This window comes from Lissotriton vulgaris, chromosome 3_1 (assembly GCF_964263255.1).
Source record: "Lissotriton vulgaris chromosome 3_1, aLisVul1.2, whole genome shotgun sequence".
Lineage (NCBI taxonomy): Eukaryota > Metazoa > Chordata > Amphibia > Caudata > Salamandridae > Lissotriton > Lissotriton vulgaris.
The window spans coordinates 1,669,109,253-1,669,133,118 of NC_141689.1; the positions used below are offsets into that span (position 1 = coordinate 1,669,109,253).

At 43.6% G+C, this 23,866-nt stretch overlaps 1 protein-coding gene across 1 annotated transcript in view; it reads left to right on the forward strand.

Annotated features, from left to right (window-relative positions):
- The window catches only part of ANK2 (ankyrin 2), an 874,236-nt gene that overhangs the window by 450,523 nt on the left and 399,847 nt on the right, over window positions 1–23,866 (forward strand). The gene's annotated exons all lie outside the window — the stretch shown is intronic.

The window sequence follows — 23,866 nt, forward strand, 5'->3', positions numbered from 1 at the left end:
AAAGTGTATAGTGACAGCATTAAAAGAGCATTCACTGTGAGGTCTCACTAAAATAAGATGTTTATTTGAACAATCTTGAACAATACTTTTACATAATTCTGCCATACTGTCAGAATCTTCATACTCCAGATGATCCAAGGACGTCCTCAGTCCTAAAACACCAAAGTACTGATAGTGGACTACCGCCATATGATGTCTAGTTTCATAAACTATTTAATTGGTGGTGCCAGGTCTAACCTGGTGCAGCTGGACAGCTGTGGTTCCTCCGAACTTCTAGAGTCATCATCAGCTGGCTAGGTTAATCTCCTCCATTGAATCTCCCAGAATCCATGGGTCATTTCTGCACCAAGTTACCCTTCTTAATTTTGATTGTACTCTATTTTGTCCTATCCTATTCTCTCAAGCATATCTAGTGCTCTGACTGGGGCGAACTGTCCCCAAAGGGCACTACCAATGAACACATTTCTTTATACAAATGTGGGCATGTTCTCCAAGGCCTTCTGTTCTTTGGGCTCTTCCTTCAGAAGGGAATATTTGCAATCTAAGCCTAATGCCTTTGATGAAAATAGATTTTCTTCTTCATCACTCAATGTACCGTGCATCACAGCACTAGATCTCAAGACCATTTCATCTCAGGAGAGCGATCACCATCATGGCTTGAGCAAGGGCCATGGCAGAAACTCTCTCAGATGGCACAGCACCGGAGTGCTAAGGGTCTACTTTCTTTAGCGCATAGGTTGTGTACTGGAAGTAGTCCCTTCTAGTACAAACACGAAGCTTGAATACTTTCCCCAATTTGTATGTGTCCTGTACAGTGCAGCACGCATGCAAAGTTGGAAAAATATGGAGAATTTAAAAACTTACTTCACCGTTAGGCCTGGTTCGAGAAAGTACACATTTTTGGCTCAAATCCTTGTCTACCAATATTAGGTGATAGGAATTCTCATCAGAACCCATAGTTAGTTGCATGTGAATGCCCTTGTACCACCCATGGAACGACCCCTAGATTCGAGGTAGCGCATAGCCCTACTGTGCGTTCATTTGATCAACTTTACAATGCAAATTAGACTCTGCCTTGGAAATTAAATACAACCACAACACTTTGTGCTAGATTTGCATTACAAAATTAACCAGTTCCGTGCTTGCGTCGGCCAATGGCCGTCTCAAGCACTACCTCGCTGGTGCTGCACACGTCCGTTGGCCCATGTAGCCCCGCCCACTGATTAGAAATCCTGCACTGCGGCGGAATTCACGCCGCGGTCAAGGAGTTAAGTCAAATCCAGTGCAAAGTGTCAGCGAATCTGTGCCCTGCTTTCACTTTGCCACCATCAGTTCCTATGGGTGTGTATAATATTATTGTATCCTAGGAAGGCACCTTTCTTTTGACAGAAAGCAAGTCTCCTTGATGAAGCAAACCAACCAAAGAAGAAACAAAATATACTGCTCATCAAGTTTCAGCCAGCGAAAAATGTGCCTGAAATAAGCACTGATAATCAGGGTAGTGCAAAATCCAGATTTGTATATAAAAACAACAAAACTGCAACAATGTTTCCTTTGGCGCATGAGCTGTCTATTTCGGAACTTTGAAAAGAAACAAATATATAAATAAGTACATTCCACATTTGTAAAGCGCAAACTTATCACCCCCAAGGGTATCTAGACAGTGGGGGCTGTTGGGGAGATTAGGTGACCTATTACCCAGAGTCACACGATGCTCAGCTAAGCTGCCTTCGGTGCTGGGGATTGAACCGTGAGCCCATGATCCAGAGTCAGCCACTCTGGAGCATAGGCTACACCTAGGGAAAAGTTAATTTCCTGGAGTCTGTTGTCTGTGTTTGTTTCTTTTCAATGAATGGCAGAGTTTGTTAAACTTTTTTGCGTGCTGCAAGTAACCGATGTTTGTTGGTGTAATATTTTACATTAATTGATAATACATTTAAAATATAAATACATACACTTGTGATTGCTCAACTCTTGCCTTTGCTCCATGTAACACTCTTAAAATTCGCCAAACAGTTAAAGAAAGTGAGCATTGATATGACAGTTACCAGGTTACGAATCGGCAAGCAAAGGTTAATATCTAGCTTCACATCTATTTAGCAAATAGTACCCGCAACGTCCATGTTTATGAACTATGGATAGATGCATTGTTTAGCTCTGCTTTCTAAAATGTTTGTTGGAGGGTGGGGGCGCACCACTGCCTTCCAGCTGGACCCTGTCACCTCCTTTGCTCTCACAGTCCCCTCAGAAAAGGTTTGGCTCCCACACAAAGCTGGCACACTCCCCCATTTGAGGACATAACCCCTGTGGTTTCAGTGAAATGACGCGAAGGAGGCGTAACCTTGTTGAAGGAGGGAACTGAAGCAGGTTTGATGAAAAATGAACAGCGTTGTCTTATAGAAGAGTATTTTGCATCCCCGTGGTTTGGCAGCAAAGTGGTTCAGTTCACTGCCAGCAGAGTTGCTTTGAATTCGTGTCAAAATATCTGAAACTCCATCTGCGGTGGGGAGGGGTGGTTGGGGGCTGTTTGAGGAACAAGGAGTCAAGCAAGAGGACTAAAGTGTGTGGGAAATGACACCAAAAAGGCACAATTATGCTGAATTGAAGCAATGCCACTTTTTTCACTGATTCCCATGTACTTGTTGGTCAATTCAGTGCCCCTTAGAAAACTGTGCGAATGGAAGAAACACTCGATGTAATAAAGACAAAGGGGCTTATTTCCAAGCCCCTCGCGCAGCCGGTGCGTCACTTTTAATATCGGGAAATAAGCCCCAACGTTTTGTACCATAGTAGAAACAGTGGCTAGCTGGTTGCAGCTTCAGTACGACACAAATAGTACACATATGCCAGGGGCACATTGGAAGCACCCGCAGCTCCCCCCACACCGTTCACCTCAAAGGGCCCCCCTTTGGCTGGCCAGCTGCAAACATATAAAACACTCAGAAGCAGCAATGCAGTTAGAGAATGGGTAATGGGGGCCCTCCCAACTTACCTTGCGAGGGGGCCCTCTGAGGTTTTGTTACGCCACTCACATATGCCTCCGCTCCCACTGGGCTACATACCTGTTACATGGCTCCAACACAAGGTGGAGAAGCATGGCTCAATGGTTAGAGCGGCAGACCCTGATGCAGAGCTCTGGCCCAGGACCAGGGTTCAATTCCCACCTCGGCGGCTCTTGGACTCAATCTCCCCAGACCTGATAATTCTTGCCTTGGTGCCTAGTCTAATCATGGGTGTGACTCTGGGCAATAGCTTGCTTAATCTCTGCAGCGCTGGAATGCCTGGCTTCACCTTGGGGGTGCCCAGGAGTGGACACAGCGGTACAAATACAGCGCTATGAGACCTCTGGGTAGAAGTCGCTATATAAATACATTATACAGATCAAAGAGAGAGAGAGGACTAGGTAAGCTAGCCCGTATCCCCAATGTTATATATATAAATCAATGTGGACTAGCTAGTTTAGGGGGGAGGTTTTTAAATGACTCAGGTACGTCAGACAATAATAGATAAGGAAAAAAGCACTGTTTTCCTTATAAAGCCCTCACCCACCGACCTAGTCGGTGGCATGCTTCATCATCGGGCCCGCCACAGTGGCACCGAATGTGCCCCGGGTGTGCTACAACGCCAGGTGACTGCGGAGCTGGTATATTGCTGAGTGTGCAGTGAAGGGGTGAGATAAGTGAAGTTTAAAATGCTATACAGGAGGTCCCAGCACCCGAGGGTTAACAATATTTAATAAACTGGGCCTCTGTTAGCAGGTTAAAAAGGCAAGAGGACGTTAAAGGAGTGTTATGATGACCTCCGGCGTTCAGTGTGGTCTACATGTTTCAGCCAGTGCCTTTTAATTCTAAGCTGGCTTTCCTCAGGACCAAAGAGAAATGTGATAAGGTGCAAAATTATAATAAACTTAACTTAAGTGTGTGTCTTATTTTGACTATGTGTTGCGCACGCTAAGGCGCTATAACTGTTAGAGGGGGATTCCCTCAAGCTTTTCTATACAGAACACATAGGACAAAGACAAGACGTACAGGGTAGAGTCATATTAGGGTGGCATGAATTAAAACCACTGTTTGCCGACTTATAAGGTGGTGTGCGACCTATATGCGGCTAGAGTGAGCTCATGGAGACTCCATGGAGCTGGTGAGGGTATAATGAACCGTTAGTGAGGGGTGGTGGGCTAAAAAACGAAATCACAAGGTGAGGTACAGGAAAGTATAGATACTAGGTCCTCACTCTGTTATTTCTCAGTAAAAAGCCTCATGGGTCGCCTGGCAGAGAAAGAGACCCTGTGGAGATAAATGAGATACACAAGGCTATCTAACCTGAAGGGAGGAAAAAGTAGTTGCTTACCCCATTTTGCAGGACAGGAGGTTTGTTTTTACTCACGAGTAGTTCGGTCTGGTTCCTCCTTGGACCTATTCGTCCTTCCGCGGCGCCCGATATAAGGTGAGTGGGTCGCCTTGCTTGTAATTTATACTATTCTCTTAATCTGATTCACCTGTTCGGGATAGAAAGAGAGGGAGGGATGCGCGCTAACCGCCGTATCATGGTGGTCCAGTTTGCGCAAGTGCGGGAAAGTAGTGCGCGTCATAGCGCATGCGCGGAGCTGCGTTGTTATCGCGCATGCGCGATAACAACGCAGCTCCACGATAACAACGCAGCTCCGCGCATGCGCTATGACGCGCACTACTTTCCCGCACTTGCGCAAACAGGACCACCATGATACGGCGGTTAGCGCGCATCCCTCCCTCTCTTTCTATCCCGAACAGGTGAATCAGATTAAGAGAATAGTATAAATTACAAGCAAGGCGACCCACTCACCTTATATCGGGCGCCGCGGAAGGACGAATAGGTCCAAGGAGGAACCAGACCGAACTACTCATGAGTAAAAACAAACCCCCTGTCCTGCAAAATGGGGTAAGCAACTACTCTTTCCTCCCTACAGGTTAGATAGCCTTGTGTATCTCATTTATCTCCACAGGGTCTCTTTCTCTGCCAGGCGACCCATGAGGCTTTTTACTGAGAAATAACAGAGTGAGGACCTAGTATCTATACTTTCCTGTACCTCACCTTGTGATTTCGTTTTTTGGCCCACCACCCCTCACTAACGGTTCATTATACCCTCACCAGCTCCATGGAGTCTCCATGAGCTCACTCTAGCCGCATATAGGTCGCACACCAGGGGCGGATTGGCAAGGCGGGCATTCGGGAATGGGCCGAAGGGCCGGTGCCTCAGTGCCCACTGTGGGCCGTTTTTTTCTCCCGTGTCCCAGTCCACAGAGAGTGGACTAGGAAAGGGGAGGGAAAAAAACGGCCCACGGAGGGCACGAGACAGACAGAGAAAATGAAAGCAGCCTCGCTGTGCAGCCGAACAGCGATTGTCAGCTGTGGCCTCTCCTTCACCCCTGCCCTGCCAAGCAATCAAGCTGAGGCTGGGCAGGGGTGATTGTTTGCAATAATCGGCCTCCCTGGGGGCCAGGTGTTTCTCATGCCTTTGAGCCATTTGCACCTCGGCACCCTGGCGCCCATGCAGCCCAGAAACGGTGTTAGTCTTAGCACCTCGCCCACAGCCCTTCACATTCAGGGCATAGTGGACGAGGAAGAATGGGTCTTGCTGTGGGGGCCAGGTGATGTTTGGAATTTTTTTATTTTTATTTATTTATTTATGGTATTTTATATAGCGTAGACTTTACCCGAAGGTGTCAGAGCACTTCACACAAGGAACAGCAATAATACATGAGGAGAAAAATTACAAGTGGACAAATTACAAAAGCAAACGTTAAGTTACATGAATCAAAAGTGACAATAGTGAGCAACCAAAATACATGAGGTAGCAATCGGTACATTACAGGAGGAAAAAGTGATATGTGTGCAGGTTACAAAAGCATACAAAGTACAAGTAGAGGTATAATACTGCAATAAATGGCAGACACTCCAGCACAAGAACAAACGTTACATAGGCAATGGTGGCACTTGTGCAAGTATCTAAAGCAAACGAAAGTGAGAGGTAGCATGCAGTGTGATACCAGAGAAAAGTGACGTGTGCAAGTTACAAAAGGGTACCATACACAGGTACAAGGGTAATACTACAGTAAATGGTAAACACTCAAACTGCCAGAACACACTGGGAAGGCACTTCCCATGCACCAGCTTCACCTCAGCCCCCCCCCCCCTGGCTACCTGGCTACCTAGGATGACCCAGAAAGCTGTGTTTTGTGCTCCCCTGCCAGGACATTTTCTCGAGGCCTGGAGGGCTGATTAATTTACTAATTGCAGGGGCCTTACCTCTGTTCATGTGCTCCTGAGCTGAAGGTCTGGGGAGGGCTAAGAAGGTTAGTAATAGCAAGGGCTTTGCTGCTTTTCAGGTGCTCCTGTGCTGGAGGGCTGGAATAATTTTGTGACAGAAAGGGGCCTTGCTATTTTTTTTAGTTGCTCAGCATGTAGGCCATTGGCACCTTTGCCCTGTGTCCTGTGCAAGAACAGTATCCTTCCACTTTCATTCCTTGTCTGTGCAAATAGTGTTTCATGAAAGGGCACGCCCCTTGAATGTGGGCCACGAGCCTTAAATATGGGCCACGCCTCTTGAATGTGGGCCGCTTTTTTCGTCAGTGCCCGGGCCGAATTGTGATCCCAATCCGACCCTGTCGCACACCACCTTATAAGTCGGCAAACAGTGGTTTTAATTCATGCCACCCTAATATGACTCTACCCTGTACGTCTTGTCTTTGTCCTATGTGTTCTGTTTAGAAAAGCTTGAGGGAATCCCCCTCTAACAGTTATAGCGCCTTAGCGTGCGCAACACATAGTCAAAATAAGACACACACTTAAGTTAAGTTTATTATAATTTTGCACCTTATCACGTTTCTCTTTGGTCCTGGGGAAAGCCAGCTTAGAATTAAAAGGCACTGGCTGAAACATGTAGACCACACTGGACGCCGGAGGTCATCATAACACTCCTTTAACGTCCTCTTGCCTTTTTAACCTGCTAACAGAGGCCCAGTTTATTAAATATTGTTAACCCTCGGGTGCTGGGACCTCCTGTATAGCATTTTAAACTTCACTTATCTCACCCCTTCACTGCACACTCAGCAATATACCAGCTCCGCAGTCACCTGGCGTTGTAGCACACCCGGGGCACATTCGGTGCCACTGTGGTGGGCCCGATGATGAAGCATGCCACCGACTAGGTCAGTGGGTGAGGGCTTTATAAGGAAAACAGTGCTTTTTTCCTTATCTATTATTGTCTGACGTACCTGAGTCATTTAAAAACCTCCCCCCTAAACTAGCTAGTCCACATTGCTATATAAATACAAACACATTTATATTTATAAGGTGATAGAAGATTCCGCAAACCAATTAAGAGCAATCCTACAACGGTAATTCGGAAGGATGTACACATCTGTGGCAAGGCAATCCATCTTAAAAAGAGCCTTGTGCAGCTTCAAGTTTAAAGGTAGTGTGCTCTAGAGTATCTTGTGCCCCCAGATCTTGTGTTCTATGGGCACAATGTTCTTGTTCCAACTTATCTCCGGTTCTCTGGAAATATACATGTCTAAGGACTTAAAGGATCCCTGTTTACATTTGTAAGTGGTAGTTCCTGAGGGTAATAGTGGCGAAGTTCCCCACCAATAGGATAACAGCTGATTTCCCCCAGGTCATGCAGAGCTCAGATGCATTCCCATAAACATCAAGGGTTTGGATTAACCATTTGGATAGCCACTCAGGGTGTCTAACATATATAGACATCATATACATAGGGGAAGATGCAAATTTCCATTTTGCCCTCCTACTGAAGACCCTAGATTTGTGTGCCCCTCTTTATCCATGTAGTCAGAGGTTCAATGTTGAGGGTACAAAGAAGAGAGAGAGAACATCCTTGATGAGTGCCCCTCTTTATTGGAAATTCCCTGGACATGACACTATTCACTCATAACCGTGTACACCTCAAGCAGTAGAGCAGTTCTATGCAATTTCTAAAATATGGTCCAAAGTTAATCTTTTCCAGGATATCATGTAGAAAGGAACATTTGACCGAGTCAAAAGCCTCTTCAAATTTCAGCTGTCCCAAGGCACTTTTTCCATGTATGCTAGTACTGTTTTAAGTCTACCAATACTGTGCCTGTTTCCTTTGGCTGCCATAAAGATGTTTTGATCTTTATGTACCAGAGATCTTTCTGCTTCACCAATCTGTTTACAAGGGCTTTAGTCACCAATTTGGTTTCAGTATTAATCAATGAGATCAACCTGAAGAGGTACATTTTGCTAAAGGTTTGTCGGGTTTGGGATGACCACCACTGTGGCCCAACAAAGGTCAGGGGGCAGTACCCTCTAACGGAACGCATCTTCAAACATTGTGATTAGAGGTAGAGTGAGGGTAGCAGACATTTTATAAATGAATTCACTAGGAAACCTGTTGATATATCATGTATTGACAAATTCACTTTTTCTTCTGTAAACTGAAAGTCTAAATCTGCCTTCTCATCTGGGGAAAGTGTGAGCAACACCAAGTCTGTGACTATGGGATTCTGTCTTTAAACAGAACAACTCTGATTGGTAGAGTGACTCGTAGTAGCGTGCAAATCCTCAGATATGTCTCCTGCAACATACAACTCCTCCCCTGCTTGCCGACAGATCTTTGGCATGAATCTTGTCACTAGGTTTCTATTTGCTAATCAGTAGATTACCTTCTCTGTGTTGTCCCCCAACTCAGATCCTGGGTATAGATGTGCTTCCTATCCTCTATACCTTTAACGCTATCTTGTTGGGATGCCAAAGTCTTCTAACTTTTTAGCCACCTCCTTTTTAGCCACCTTGTGTATTTGTGCCATCACAGATTTAATTCCGTGCTAGAAGCTATGTTAGAAACAAATCTTACCAAATCAATCAGCACCCCATTGCTCTCATATGTGTAGATGCAGAAAACTTTGATTGGGTTTATTGGTCCTTCCTATGGTTGGTCTTTCCTATGCTAGGAATATCACTGCTGTGTCTTTATTGGTCAAATTAGTTGTATCAATCTCCTTAAGCCATCATTTCTGTCAATAGCTATTTATCTAGCACCTTCATTATCCTTTAGTGTACACACCAGGGGTGTCCACATACCACAGATTGAATGCACAGTAAGTGGAGATTTTTGTTGCACTTCTTTTCTGATTCCTTTGTCAATCACCTGTTTGCCAAGTTATCGCACTTTGGCAGACCATATTTTGATTTACCTGCATCAAGGGGAAGCTTTGGATGCACATAGAGTGGCACACTTCTAATTGCAAAGCAAAATCTGGCTATCAAGTTTTATATCAAAAGCCCTGATCTTGTTAGTTGGTATTTCCCTATTTTCAAGGCATATGGGTTTTGATCATTTCAGGTAGTAAGGCTTAATGCTCACCCACAAGTAGGTAAAAAAAGGTTGTATTATTTATGTTCCCATCCTTTCCGAGGGTAATAATCTTGAAAACTTTGGAACATTTATCATTGTTACTGTTAGCCAGGTGAACCTAATTTAAATTGTGGTTGTACCCAAGGTGCTTTATCTTTTTAGGTCTTCTTTGCCAATTTAATTTAGATTTGTTTATTTGGAGCTGAAGGAAGCCCCACCCAAGTGTTTTTTTTTACCATTCCTGCTGACTAAGGGAAGGTATGCACTGCCATACATTCAGCTGTTCCACTGAAACACTTTAGGGTGAAGGGTTATGCTTCACATAAATCAAATGCCACCAATGTCCTTATTCATTGTTATTTTCTACTTTTGTATGATTCCTTTTTCCTTTAAGATTTAGGTTCTCTGGACCATTCTAAACAAATAAGATTTAAGATTTTGTTAATCTTTTGCTACATTTAGTGGACTGCCAATGATACTTTATAAACCCAAATGCCACAATGGTGAGGCTTCTTTGGGGGAATTCATAATTTCCTGGCTTATTTATTTGAAATGTTATTCAATGCTGGTGTCAACAAAACCTCCAGTTAGCTACTCTGCTCCATGAATTCTTTCACAGTCTACAGCTAAGAGATTACTAAGAGACTGATTTAGAGTTTGGTAAACATGGTACTCCATCACAAATGTGGCAGATACCCTGGATGCAAAACCTTTGGTCCACCAGCATGTCCGGTGGACAACTCTAAATTTGGCAGGCATAGGTTCCTTATTATGGCAGAAGACAGTATACCGACTGAGTAAACGCCGTACGCCAAACTCTAAATCAGCCCTAAATCCCAAGCCAAATATGATTCCAGGTCATTTGTTTGACTCCTGCCTGGATGACGCACTTTCTTGGAATATGTTCTTGATAATTTATTTACAATCTTCTGTGAATGATCTGGGAGATTGTGGGAGACAAGTGTGGTTGTGCATCTGTGCACCATTTAAGTCTTTCTTGTAATCCTTCAAGTAGCTTCACGCACTTGCTATTATCTCCAAGTATAAACTCTAGTATTACCACTTCCTATATTTGATTATATTACCTCACAGAAAATACAACATTGGCATACGAGTGCTCAGGCCCCGATGGGCTGCCCATGATGTGACTAGTTTTTGGCTCATGGTGCACATATGTTTGCATTATGCCGTAACTTAAGATCTCTCTTCTATGGTATCTTTACATTGGTTTCTACTGGAAGAGAGGTTAGCATCTCCTTCAATGCCAGGTCCAATGTGGTGCTTGTGTGCCAGGCAGTCACCAATAATTTAATTTGTATTAGGATTTTAGCTGCACACTTCATTATTGCTCACAGTTGGAAGGATCATACCTCCTCAGCCACTTGCAAGTAGCTGGAGGTTGTTGCCTAGAATGTGGGGTGCTTTATTTGTTTGCTATTTGGGACCACACGTCTTTCCTTATTGGCTCCCTACAGGACAAAAAGTCTTTCAGAATGTCTGCCCTAAACATGTCAGACATTCTTACGTATTTTGACTAGGCCCAGTGTCAGTTGGTTGTTGATTGAAGGTTTGAATTAGTCGACCTGGTGGAGATGCTGCTGGCTGACTTTGACGGACAGGGAACTCAACACTTTTGTGTCTGACTATCCTGTCTTCAAAGCTTTATATAAGGCTCTGCATCTCTTATAGTCACTGACAATACAGATTACACCTCAAATGGAGTTCGACAGTTTGGATCTAAGAACCCCAAGTCTGTGCTTAAATTTGATGGTCCACTTAAAGCTGGATTCCACCGTGTGATTACTCTCTGTGACACACAGTTCTCTCGGGCACATAGCTATACATTTTGTTTGTAGGTGATACGGGTGGCATTCCCACTAATACCAACATAAAGCCTTGCCTTTAAACCTGATCTCTGGTGCATGATTTTTAAGCTCCCCCCTCAACCCCCCCCCCCCATGATATCTGTGTATTTCAGACCCAATAATAAGCAAACTGCCAACATTTGGGATTTTCGCTGTTCTACGTAGATTGAGATGACATACATGAGCCTTACATTGACTGCAGAGAATATAACTATTTATACTACTTTACAGGGAAGATAGTCTTAATGGTTGCCTCAACCATTTATCAATATGCTACCAACAATTTTCAGCACCAACTAACACATGCGATTAAATATTGTTTGCTAGGACATCCATTTAGGAAAAGCAGAAAGCTAGGCAAATATTTAGGTTAGGTATGAGACTTCACGCACATAAAAAAACTTCACACACTCCTAAATTACACTTCTGCATTCCTGGCTCAGTTAAATGGAACTTTAACTACAGTAGTAATGTAACCGCTAACAGATGTATCAGGACTTTCCAAGTATTGTGAGACATTTTCAAATGAAAATCTCTCATTTGAGCTACCAAAAGTCTAACATATACTTGTGCAAATAGAGCCCCTTAAACATTGACAGAATGACAATACATTCGAAATCAAATTTACTGGTGGATACAATGGGGCAGATTTATGTTGGTAATGCGTCACGTTTGCGTCACGCAACTGCGGCTTAAACGTGGCGCATCCCTACGACCCATTTACAACGTGACGCATCTAGGCAGATGCGTCACGTTGTAAAGCCCTGCGCCACTTGTGGGCGTTCCGGCACCGGGTGGGCGTTCCGGGGCAGGTGTGCCTCGCAAAAATGGCTGAGTGAAATCTATAAGATTTCACTCAGTCACTTTCAGGCCAATGCTGCGTCAAAACCCTGCGCCTGCTTGAAGCAGGCGTAGGTCTTGACGCATCATTGTAAAGATGGGGCACCCCCGAGCCTTGCTGGAGCTGCGTCGCGCTTGCGACGCAACTCCAGCAATGCGTCACCTTTATGGCACAGATGCGTCACGCATCTGTGCCGTTTTTGCCCCATGGTGCTCCGCATTGTAAATGCGGCGCACCATGGGTGGCGGAGCAGCGGCGCAATATAACTGGCGCATCCCTGCGGATGCGCCAGTTATCATAAATCTGCCCCAATGTGTTCTAGTCTTTAGTTATTTCTCCTTTTCTCCCAATGCCCCATTTGCTCATCTGTGAAGTGCTACATCAGTGAAATTGTATAGTTGGCTACCAGCTGCCTACAACTTAGTGGGAAAAACAGGGAATGTTTTTTAACCTGCTAAATCCGAAAATACTCCCAAATAGTTCATTACGCGTCAATCTGTTTTAACCCTTGCTTCAATTTTAACACCACAATCAGGAAATGATGGATAATTGATTTGTCGTTTTCTTGTCAGTTAACTTTGAAACCTTTTGCCTTTCAATTTTGAAACAGAATGGGTGTTGTTTCACTTTTTTCTCGAAAATACTTTTAAGAGTGAACCAGAGAACTGATTTAATGCGAAACCCCCTAAAGCAGGAAACTTTGTGAATTATGGGAAGTAATCCGAGGATTCAGAACAATTAAGGGATGGTCACAAGAGAAATACTGCAGCTTCTCACACTTCTGGTATGATGCTCTTCCTCCGCCACTAAGGGCCTCATCCCGCATGGTCTTAACAGGGTTGGTTTACCTACCGACCCTACTAGAATTATAAGATTCACGGTTTGGAGATTTTTCATTGGGATACCTCACCTGCTTAAAGCAGGCGAAATTTCAGATTGAAAAAATCATCGAAAGGGTTAACAAAATGCAAGAACTAATGAGGGAATGTCAACTGTACGTGTTATTCCTGAATGTCTTATCATCCAGAGTAATTCTCTCATACCATGATTATGGATGCCATGCCACATGGGTGAATCCAGGGTGCAGGAGTTGCTGCCCCATTGCTGGGCCCTATTTAAAGGCCCCTGAGTCCTTCTGTACAGGCCATAAATCAACATCTCTCTTGATTCCTGTTCTGCCCCTACGCATGACCTGACATATACAAACTTTTGTGATGTTTCCAACAACGTGCTTCTGGCCGTGGCTGTATTATGATGCACGTGCATCACAAAAGGAATGAGAGATCCATATTGTCTGCAGCCCGCGACACGCATTGATTGTCTCGGTTGGCCCTCTAGCACTGCCAGAAATTCACTCTGTTGCATGAGATGCATACTGAAAGGGTCACGTGTGTAGGTTCGCGTGACTGCCTGCACTGTGCACTTACAGGGCACGTGACCTAAGCCTCTTACTCCAGATACTGAGAGGTGCCTGCCCAGAGCTGGTTTCTGCACTTGGGCTCTGTAGAGCTCTCCCCTTTCCTTCTAAAAGTTATGTAACGATGCAGTTGTTGCGATCTCCTCCCAGGCCAGGAGTGTGCATGGGATATGTTACCAATTAGTCTTTAAACCCCGTGTCATTTCATTTGACTCAGTACGCACCATTTAAATATAGTAAATAATGTGTTTGGCAGAAAAGTCATGCGGTATCGCCAGATGTTTATTCTCGAGGCTTATAGCTACGAATGTCCCAGGTTGACTCGATTTGATGCGAGCTCTGTTGTAGCAGAGCAGGCCAGAAGTGCAGATGTGGGATTGAATGAAAGAGGTTATGCACATAGGCTGGAAGAATGGGTGGGTCGATAGATAAATGGATGGATGGGTAAAGATGTGTGAGTGGAATGATGAATGTGTGGGTGGGGGATATATAATAGATGTCTGGGTAGCATATGGTTTATTGGCTGTACATTGGATGGGTGGATGGATGAGTCGGATGGATGGATGGGTCGGATGGGTGGGAGGATGGAGGGCTGGATGGGTGGGTGGGTATAGAGGGATGGATGAGTGGATGGATGGGTAGAATGGATGGATGTGTGGGTGGGTGGATGGATGGAGGGATGGTTAAATGGATGGATGGTTGATTCATTCATGCATGTTCGCTCTCTAAAGAACTAATCATCTTTAGGCTGAATCTCAGCAGCTCTGCTATCCTTGCCAGTAGTAAGACCGATTGCAGCAATCAAATGGCCAGCTACCCAAATAATTAGCTACACACCTCTGTCCCCACTGCATAACATCATATTATAGAGAGCAGTCCCCAGATGTATCAGCTGGCCGGTGGCTATTGGAGGCCTTAGATCCCAGAACTTCCATGGTCCCATCTTTTCAAACTATGGCTAGAGGGATGGCTGATTGATTGATGGTGGGTTGTGTGGCTTGATTGGTGGGTGTAGGGATGAATAGATGGATGTATGTTTTTTTTATGGCCTTTGTATCCCAGCAGCTCTAACATTCTTCTGCCAGTGGCTAGACAGTCTGGAACAGCGGTTCTTGGCCTTTTGACTTCTGTGGAGCCCACTGAATCATTGCTGGAATACGGGGATCCCCACTGACTCATTGTTGAAAGCCGGGGAAACATAGCATAAGCAGTTTCTATGATTTCGACCTCAAAACAATACATAACAGTATAAAAACAAGTATTCACCAAATAAATACTCAACTATTGAATTAATGTGTGAACTTCATAACCAAATTTAGTAAAAGTTTTCACATTTTCAATGTTTCCTCCCTATTTGTATAAACTTTATTTATTGTAATTAATTACTTTTAATACTTAATTTTGTAAAACAGACACAGACCCCTGAGTAGGCCCATTGGAGCCCCCCTGAGACCACAGGTTAAGATCCACTGGTCTAGAAGAGTAATGAAATTACCAACTGTCAAAACAATCAATGACGCCTTTCTTTTCAAATTGCCTAATGCATACCAGACAGAGCCGTTGCCAAAGGTGTCAATTGTCCCTTACCTAAACATAGCTTCAAATCCCTGAACAATCAAAGCTCCAACTTCTGAAGCTCGTCAGCATCACTGACGATACGAATCATTAAAGCCACCAAGTCCACCGACCTTCCAGTGGCTCCCACAGCCATCTTTCCTGCATCTTGATTAACACAAGATCCTTCATTGTATTTGTTTTAGCTATAACAAGCCATACAAATTGAACTAATATACAAGTTTAAACATTAGCAAATAAAAAGAAGAGTGTTTAAGAAGTCAATTGCAAGGAATTTCGCGTACCCAAAAACATTAATATATACCAAGATTGCACAACCTAAAAATATTAGACAGGTTTGGTAGATTTCCTGACCGGGATGATATACAGAGCTACTAGCTGAAAGAAAGCTTCTGAGTCCGTGTAGAGACACAAGGACATTGTCCCCACGCATCGTCTTATGTTGTGTTTTATGAATAGAGGACAAAGGATATGCAGGGCATCAGAGCCGAGGAGCCTAAAGTGTAGTACAGTCTCTTGGCCTCCTACTCTACAGTTATAGAAACCTATGCAGCATTTGTTGGTATTACATCTTTTAGTATATGCCATTGCTGGCAAGACTCCAAGTCTAAATGTAATATAATGCCTCCTATCTTTTCTTCAGGGAACATAGAGTTCAGATATGGCTCATAAGAAATTGATGATTTGTTACCTAAGTAAAGCGTTAAGGGCGGCCTCCCTTAATGGGTTGGATAGACATGACATAATGCAGATGATGCTTTTTGATTGTCTTCGTCCTCATTCTGGTCGTTGAGACAGTACTCCGGCATCCTACTTCTTTAAGTGTTGTGGCTATATGAACCAGCCAGCGCAGTTTTGTAGAGCCTTTAATATGGTGGATGTCCAAGAGTGCTGTTTGGCAGTTTTCTACGTTCAGGTTTGTTTACAGCCCGACCCAGTATATGATCGGTTTGATGGAGGTCTGGGTCTCGATGCTATGGGGGCCCAGTTCATTTCCTAAGCCCCCAACTGATGTGCCAGGGCCAAGATGTAGGAGATGCCCCAAGAATCTATTCCCTGCCTTTTGTAGACCTTTGACCATCCTAAATCCCCACAACTCGGCTCTGTATGAGTCAATGGCCATTATTTTTATTTTGTAGGTACTGATGGCGGACTTCACTGATCTCCTGTTTACAAAATGTACAATAGTACCTGTAGTTTCCCACATAGATGTCTCACTATTTGCTGCTTCATCGGCCCAAGTCAACTTGTTGTCAAAGCCGATTCCCAAGTAATCAAAGAATGTCCAGGTTGACTCCACAGACTTTGAAAGTCGTTTTTAGCTTTTGCATCATGTTCAGAGTCATACATTTTATTTTCTTGGTGTTGACAGTTACGTTTTTGAAGTTACGGTAGTTTTCAAAACCCTGGATCAGCAAGTTCATAGACAACTAAATCTGTGACAGGACAGTGTAAGTAAATTTGCACTTCACAGCGTTGGGACACCCAGGTTTATGCCAATGAGCCATCTGTCAATGTTACTGAGGTATAAATGAAACCACATCGGCACGAGGATGCATCCCTGTCATACTTCTAGTTTTGTGTTGAACTCAGGTGTACTCTTTCCTCTAGGGCGGTCTGCAATATCGGCCCCCTGTAACAAAATCGGCCAAAACCGGCCCTCGCAAACTGCTCAGCTGCACTCACCCCGGGTGGGGGGGGGGAGGGGGCTGAGCAGTTTGCCAGGGCTGGTTTCTGTTCCCAGTTCGGTCCTTTTATTGGGTCCTTAGGTTTTAGGCTCATTCTTGCTTCACAAACATCTTTCTCCTTAAATTCCATTGCTTCTAGATTAGACACAGTGGTAATTTGGAAGACCGATCTTGACCTCGGACTTGGTCTGGAATCTTGGCTTCTTCTGGTCAAGTGTTTTAAAACTGTTATCAGTTGCTCTAGGATGCCGTTCAGTAATGGTTAATGGATACATTTTCCACTGTACATCGAGGAGAAATATTGCATTAACTCTGAAGAGTTCATTCATGTTTCCAAGTCCTTTTTCAGGCCTTTGCATTCTCATCTAATCAGGTCCCGGAATTGTTGGATGTTTTTTCCCCCCGGGTTGTCTGCTGAAGTGTCCTCCATGTTTTGTTCTTTAACTCCCCCCTTTTTAAAACGTATTAATTAATTATAGGGTTGCCATGTGTGTTTGAATATTTATCTCTATGCCTTGTTCTTAAAACATCCAATAAGCCCTTCTTATAATGCAAGCATTCACCGTTGAACCACTCTAGCATTCTAGAGGAGGATTTGGATGTGGGTCTCACGTTTTCATATTTTTGGATCTTACAGTGAGTAAGGACTCTAGAATCTTAACAGCTCCTCTATTTAGGGTTTTTTACAATTTTTACGAGCTCCTGACATTTATTTTTCCCGATTAAGTTCTCCCTGTAACTCAGAGGGGCATATTACCAAGGGCCTTATCGCCACTTTAGCGGGAATTTTTCCCGCTAAAGCGGCGATAATTTTATCGCCCTATTACCTAGCTGTCGCTAACACCAGTTAGCGACAGCTAGTGGAGACAGCGATCATCTTGGGGCCCACTTTGCATGTCAGCGATATTTATCTCTAATGACATGCAAAGTGGGTGTGCCAAGATGTTAGCGACTGGAAACAGTCGCTAACATCGCTATTTCCTATTATCTACTTTTGGAAATATTCGCGCTAAGCGCGAATATCTCCAAAAGCTAACGCATGCCCAGAGCAGTTCTTAGCCATGTTATCCAATGGTAGGTGGATAACATGGCTAAGAGCATTAGCTCGGTAATGCATGAATATCGCTGACTTTTCTGCGATATTCATGCATTTCGGCTAATTTTTATCGCTTTTGAGATAAACCTTGATAATAGCAAGGTTTATCTGCGATAAAAATCGGCGGAGCTCGGCAATAAAAATATTGCCACTAAGCCAACATAGCGATAATTATCGCTAGTTGTTTATAATATGTCCCAGAGTTCGTATCTGTGGCTCACTCAGATTAATGTTATTCTTGTTTGCATTGAGGGTAAGGTCTCTAGATTTTGAAGTTAAATCATAGAGGATGAGCAATTTTCAGGGCAGGATAGGCATAGTTCATCAATTAGGGCATTATGGTCATTTACAACACGTTTAATGAGTTTCATGTCAATTACCATGTACCATTTTTCTAGATTAATCATGATGTAGTCTATAACACTAGAATAATTTCCAGAGGCAACAGGCTTTTTGGCTGGAGTGTCTGAAGTGGTACATCCATTTAGGGCTTATAATGCACTAGATATCATCATGTTGCACGGTTTTCCCCTAACTAGTTTCACTTTAAGTCTATTGAATAAAAATGCAGTATGAAGAATGCTTCACGCAGATTCCTCACTAAATATCTCTTGGTCCAACATGTTTGGATGCAAATATTAGTTTAATTTGGGGCTGCCTCTCCCCTTCAATTTATTTTCAAACATAGCTGTTGTGATCTGCAGCTCCACCTGGTTTAGAACAACCGTCTTCAAATTTCTGCTGGCGGGTGGAAGATAGACATTAAAGATGTCTAGCGAAAAGTAATCATTTTTTAGGTTGAGGTATTACATATTATCTTGAGGTAAAGTTAATTCTAACTGAAAGACTTGTGGTTTTCCAGGCTGGTAATCCTCCCTTTGGCCTTCCCCTGCTATGCTCTATGACAGGAATGTTGTATGCAAGTCCATACAGTTCTACTACTTTTGTGGTCTAAGTCTGTCGGAAGCAGCTAATATTATGGCATTTTATGAATGAAGCCTTGTTTTTTTGTCGTTTTTGTCTGAAAATCTGGTAATGCTCCCTTCCAGCTTACTATTAAATGTGTAGCCTGACTGGTCTCAACTCGTCTTTATCCTATAGCTGGTCGAAAAATTGCCTTGGTGGTGCTTGATGATAGTCTCTGCCATTTTCCATGAAACGATCGATCTGGTAGGTAAGGGGAAGAGTCTGATGAGCCGCGTTGTGGGTGATCTCTGCCCCCTCTTGAATGACAAATGTGAATTGTTACATTTTGCTGGTTTTCCTGTGGGAGATACTTTGTTGACTGACCACATGCAGATCTATAGGCTGTTTGGGCTTTAGGGGATGTATGATTCATGAGCTTGCCTCGTTAATGTCATCCAAGATCCTTGGGTATGGCTCATCTCTGTTTAGGCTTTTAGAAATGTCCCCTTTCTATAAGATGTTAGAATGGCTACTTTAAAGTTTGACTCACATGCTTCTATGTGCTCTCTATATTCTTTCCTGGGTGAAGCCAAGAATCTCACCCGCATTAGGACTTTTTTGGTGACATAGTCTAACCCTGATAGAGATGTAATCAGTTTGGTATTAATATTATGGAGTTAGATTCCATCGACTTTGGGAACTCAGTGTTTTCTGCGAAGCCAAATGAATTTGCTGTGGGGCTCTAATGTTCATTGTTTGGCTGTCTTCTCCAGTGTTGGGTACAGAGAGGGCTGTTGCTCACAACCTGGCCCATATTTCTGTTGAGAGCTACTGTTTGCTTTTATGTAAGTTTGATTTTCCACTCCTGTGAGTCCGGTGGGTGCTGTTCCAGTGTGCTGCCTATGATTACAATCAATCTTTAAATGATGGTTTATCCGTCCTCCATGTAGTTGGGTATAGAAATCTAGTAATCAGAGATTGATAATGCGTTGCCATGATTTCTGGCGGGATTTTAGAGGATAAATCTTTTGGATTGGGCAGGGGTCGAGTAAGTTGGACTTGAATAATTAGTGGTGTGTGATGATACTTATGGGACAGACCAATTTTGGCAGTGTAGACAGTTTGATTTTTTCTTGTATTTGTCAGTCAAGTTCTGTCCTGATTTATGGTGGCTTCTGCTGAGAATTGGGCTGCTGAGAGGATGCTTGGTTCAGGCTGTTTTGCAAGATGGAGCTGGTCGTAGGGTGCTCTTAGTTCACTTGGGCCTGTTGAAAATCTTTGCATGTAGGTATGCTTTGTATAGGACATATCACATAGTAGCCTTGAGGATTTTTTTGTTTACTGAATCTGCAAACCGACAAAGACTGAGTACAACTTCGGGAGGTTCAGGTGCGGATAGAAGTGCTCCTTCTTGTTGCAGGGTGGATACTTTTGTGTGGGAATGTGGAACATCTTCCATGGATCTTTAGTTCTCTTTATACAGTCTCCTGGGTTTTGTTTTTTGGGGGATAATTCTCTCTTCAGTCTTAACCAGCTGCTCAATAAATTCAATCTTTGTGGTGGGAGCATCTTCCACCGGATTTGCGCACAGCAGCCCAGTTTGCTATTTAAATAACATTTGTGGCTGGAGCAGATCCCTATATAATGATGGCTCTACTCTGTAGCTAGTGGTTTCTGGTGGTTGGATGTTTTCTAAAATAATGTCCCTGTTGTAGTCAGTCAATATCGACTGTATGACCTCTGGAACCTTTCCTATCTTCTCTAAGATTGTGGAGCAGTTGCCAGGATAGTTGCAAACGCAGAACTTTTTTGATGAATCCCTGAATACAATACTACCATTACTACCATCTTTTATCAGAGACAGCGACACTGCTTGATGTTTCCTGCATTGGCACTGTTTGGGCCTCCAGTTTTACAGTCCAGGAGTCTTGCAGTTGCTAGTTGTTAATATTCGGGTTGTTTTCATTGGCTCACATTAAAGGAAGCACTTAAGGTATTCTTAAGGGAGCCAATGATTTTGGGTAAGTTGCTATGTGGTGAAAGGCAAGTATCCCTCATGGCTAAGTCCTCCTCTACCATTTTGAGTGAGTCTTCTTCGTTAAAAGAACTGACTATTCCGTTAGGCTTGCCTAGTAATGGGTGGATACGTTATATTTTGTTGTTTTGTGTCGTCCACTTTTGCCATGAGTGGTGGACTGCCCACAAAAGAGGCTAGTAATCTGTCTGCCTCCAATGCGACCTTGTGAATCTGAGTGGATGCTAGATTGCTGTTAATATTTGTATAGTTTGAGAGACTTGGTTTGCTGATTGCCACCTTGTGCTGTGACAAGGTTGCCAAAAAGTCAAATGCACAGGTGAGTGACTTGCTGAGACACACTCTAGTGGCTTGATGCTACTTGGATTTCCCGAATACCTGTCTAGTATGCAGGATTCATCGAAGGTGATTTCTTCAGCTGTTCCAGTTGCAATGTTATTGTTCTGCAATTCACAGTAATCTCTGATATTGTTTATGGGACACATCTTAGGTTTTACGGGGGAAGGGGAGGTGGTCCTGCAGCTCCATCGCTTGGTACGGTGAGTTTAGAGAATGTTCCCGTTTTGGGGGGGGTGGGGTCGCAGCATGAGATTCATTAGAGCAGTGTGAACTGTGTGAAGCTGAAATAGTTGGATCCTCGTTTCCCATCACCTGATTTTTGTCATTCTGTTGTCTGCTGGTCTGATGGTAGAAGCATGTCTTTGGTCTTGCCCTTTGCCTAGTTTAATTTTGTTAGGGTTCTTACACTAGATCTTGTCACTGGCATGATCCCTGGGACACATGCTAGTTAATTATTAGATAAGTGTCAATATAAGTTATTGATTACAAGTTAAGGGTTATACTCCCCCGGTGGTACTCCCATGAACTATTCACGATGCTGTTGTTACCTGAAGGTACATGAACAGATAAATGGACAAAGTTGTAAGGGCTTAGGGACTTATGCTCGTGGGTACTCATTGGGGCTTGGCATGTGTCCTCTATACTACTTGCTACTTGTAGCCACAAGACAAAGCAGGGCAGGAGATTTACACCAATGTTTATGCTGATTCAAGCTAGTTTAAACTCAAGCAGAATCTTCAAATAGGTCTTAGGACCAGGGACTTAGAACAGCGATGTGATGGCCCTTATTTTTCTCTTTTGAGAATGCCAGGCTGTAAGGCATTCATCACTGGCTCAACCCACCTCACTGCAAGCCTCATCGGAGTTGCATTCTCGGCTCTGCTACCTCTGCTGCAGCACAGCATGGAACGCAATCAGCATACAGCTCTAAAAAACTCAGGTCACCCTTACCAAAGTAGAGTTGGCGTTACATCCCATTGGCTGCCCAGCTGGCTGGCCACTCGTATAATCCAGCGGTGTCCGCAGCGCCTTTTAGGCTTCGTGGCACCTGGTTAGAGATGTAAAAATAACCTCCAGCGATGGCACAGAATTTATAAAATTAAAAGAAAGACAAAATATTTTCCTATGTGCAACACATTTAGAATGTGCCATGCCAAATCAAAGAGCTCCTCAAAAATCATTTTGAGGCAAAACGCTCTTCATGACTTCTGCAGTTTTCTGTTGGATGGCTTCATTGAAAAAGTTAACAGCCATCATTAACAATCTGCAAAGACATCCCCTGCAGTTCAAGTTGCATCCTATCACCAATTCCAAGTAGCCTACATTTTATACTTGCAACATTCTTTCAATGAAGTAAACCACTGAACCCATCACGACTGGCTTCAACTGATTTGGTGCCCTCCAAATATATTACATGACATCTAGTTGGCATCTCTTGCTGCAAGATACAGCAAACTGCAGGCCAATATCATACACATCTCTTCTGGTGAGAGTAGGCAGCAGGGACCCTTCTTTCAAATTCATACTCTCCCAGAATAAAACAACCTCTTCTCAGACAAATAGGCAGGTTTCCGTCCTATAAGAGGTGCTGAATCATGTAAATACTGTTCATAGAAACTGCCTATCACATGATGTTTCAATATTTACTGCACAGGGGTTCCTCCCTGAGGAGAGATTGCAGTATTGCTCACCCACTGATATTTCCCAATAGGCATCCAATCAGTTTCAGTACTTTCACACCTACATCTTTTGTTACACTTGCTTTAGATAGTGGTGATCCCCTGGCTATCAGACGTGCAAGGCCTGCCCTATGGTAACTGAATGAATGGGTGCTGTGTCACTAGTTGTGCAATTCAGTGGGCTGATGCCACTAAGAACTTTGCACTTTCCATAGAAAATATATTTTCTGCATGGAGCGTGGCTAGTTTGACAGATACCATCACATTCCTCTTAGTCCGGTGGGCCGCTCTCACCTTCAGTTATCAGGTCAGCACAGCAGAAAAGTTGGGTCTCTTGGATCCTGTTTCTGCTATGCATATAGAACATCTACTGTGGTGCATCCATTTCACGTCATAATCCAGGCAGAAAGATGACTGCTCTGGCTAATGCTGTGAACACACTACACTGAACATCCTGATAAACACAATGTACGCAACTGACTCATTCATGGTTTGTAAACTTCCAAATTTGCACACGAATTGTTCAGGACAACAGCACGTGGAAATGTCCGCAGCGGTGTACGTGTTCTACAATTAATTCCTAAAACCGATGGTCAATACGCAAGAATAACACACCGGTATTGTTCCTCCATGCAGCAGAACACAAGTGGGCGGAGTCCGAAAAACAGCTATGAGAAGAGGAAGTAGTACTACAGGAGTACTGCTAAAGGAGTACTCCTCCATGCCTTTGGGGATTGGCTCTGAAACCTCCGACACCCTATTAATAAAAGCACAAATTAATCTATTTGTACTAATTGTATATGAATATGCCATTTTATTCCTGCTTTATTCCTATTTTAGTTGTTTTGGGGGCAATTTACCAAGGGATGTAAGAGCATGTAAAAGAGTACCATAGAACTTCTACATTATGTACTACAAATGCCTTTGTGAATAGGTCCCAACCCACTCAGATATTCACTTACCTAATTCTGGGTTAAAGGGTTATACTGCACATTTGGTCAGACTGTAATTTCACAGCAACTCTGCCCTTCTGTTTCCTACATGGAGTA